This window comes from Chiloscyllium plagiosum, chromosome 49 (assembly GCF_004010195.1).
Source record: "Chiloscyllium plagiosum isolate BGI_BamShark_2017 chromosome 49, ASM401019v2, whole genome shotgun sequence".
NCBI classification, from domain to species: Eukaryota; Metazoa; Chordata; class Chondrichthyes; order Orectolobiformes; family Hemiscylliidae; genus Chiloscyllium; species Chiloscyllium plagiosum.
In genome coordinates this window covers 1384927-1386722 of record NC_057758.1, presented here as the reverse complement: position 1 = coordinate 1386722, position 1796 = coordinate 1384927, and the positions used below count along the sequence as shown (strand labels likewise).

The 1796-nt window shown below is 47.8% G+C and overlaps 1 long non-coding RNA gene across 2 annotated transcripts in view; it reads left to right on the top strand.

The window, feature by feature from the left end:
* The first annotated feature begins 352 nt into the window (after window positions 1-352).
* Window positions 353-1796, top strand: part of LOC122544457 — a 12291-nt gene continuing 10847 nt past the window's right edge. For both annotated transcript variants that reach the window (XR_006310349.1, XR_006310348.1), the window contains exon 1: window positions 353-982. This is a non-coding gene — a long non-coding RNA (uncharacterized LOC122544457). The remainder of the gene's footprint in view (window positions 983-1796) is intronic.

Here is a 1796-nt window from a genome sequence, read left to right as displayed (position 1 = left end):
GTTTTTACCTGGGAGATGTTTAACTCGGGGGTGGGGGGGGGGGGGGAGGCATGTTTTTAATGACCTTCTATGCTCCAAGAGCTCACTGCATCTGTAAGAAGAGAAAAGAATGAGGAAGGTGCTGCGCCTTCATCTTGTGAGCCTGGCCCTCGTGCTGGTGCTGATGGAGGAATGTCTCTAAGGGACCTTGTTGGACGTGAGTATACCTCCCTGTGCACTACCATCCGAAGTGAGGGAGAGGGGGAGGCCCTTCAGCCAATCACACTCGTGCAGTGATTAGTATCATTTAGCATCCTTCCAGGATCTCTCTACTCTCTGTCTCTGCGGGCACTTCAAAAAAAAAACCCTCTTTGGTATCTGTGACCCTCCAGTGCTGACTTCCCCCCAATCCCAAAACTCAAATCAGTTCATGATTGGTGGCTGTCCCTCTAGCTACCTGGTGCTGAAGCTGCATACCTCGCTCGTCACCATAACCCAACCCCCTCTGCTCTTTAAAGCCAACTATTAACACCTTCCTCATTGAGAAAGCGTTTGGTCACTTGCCCTGAACACGTGTTTTTTTTTTTCTGAATCAGTGTCAAGTTCATTTTGCTGGCGCTTTCCGCTGTGTGTCATCCTTGGCAATTGTAATTGCACCAAATTGTGGTACAATCACTTGGCATGTGTACTCTACTGGTCTCAGCAACCTTGAAAAAGAGTACGCAGTGAGCTCTGTCCCATCCTCAGGTGAATGACAGTGCAGGGAGTATCCACTCTTTGTGATCCCAATCCAACTTGGGTCATTTCATCGGTTCATAAAAAAAAAAGGCGCAGAATCAGGCCAGGGTGGGGTACGTGTGCCCTGGTTATTTCCTGGTGAGTTAACAACTTATATATCTACTCAGATGCAGGGATGAAAGGCTCTCCACAAAGGCACATTATCCTGACTTTTTGAGTGCGAGCAGCAGCGGAGTTTAAACGAACCCGGAAGACTGCAGCTAAGGTAAGACAGTTTGTTTTAAAATTACTTACCGGTATATAAATCAGGAAGGCGGGCTAAACCCGAGACTACGACCGTCGTGTCGCCCACCCGCCCTCCTCCTCTAACCCCCTTACTAAGTACTGTGGGTTTTTTTTAGGGTAAGGATTTTCTATTTCTTCATCAGTGTCTGGTTAAAAAATTACTTTTTTTGTTTATCTATTAATTGGTTTTTAGAAAAAGACTATAGCAGAGAGGTATCAGAAAGTATTTTAACTCAAACCTGCACAAAGTAATAAAGTAGTTAACTCAGCAGAGATGGCTGGTCAGGTGGTGTGCTGTAGCTGTATGATGTGGGAGCTGGCTGATCCCATTGTGAACGGCAGTGACCACATCTGCAGCAAGTGTTGGTTGCTGGAAGGACTCCGGATCAGAGTTGATGATCTGGAATCTGAGCTTCAAACACTGCGGCGCATCCGGGAGGGGGAGAGTTACCTGGATGCTTTGTTTCAGGAGGCAGTCACACCTGGGAGATTAAGTAATTCACATTCAGTTAGTGATCAGGGACACCAGAGTGTGACTGTAAGTGAGGCAGGTAGGGGGAACCTGAGTTCAGGAGTGCAGGAGCCTCAGACCTTGACCTTGTCCAACAAGTATGAGATTCCTGCTCCCTGTTCGGATGAGGAAAAGGGCTCTGGACAGGATGAGCCAACTGACCAAGGCACCATGGTGCAGAAGGCCATTCAAGAGGGGGGGAGCAAAAAGACAAGTAGTGGTTATAGGGGATTCTATAATTAGGGGGGCAGATAGTATCCAATGCAAGCCGGATCGGGAGTCT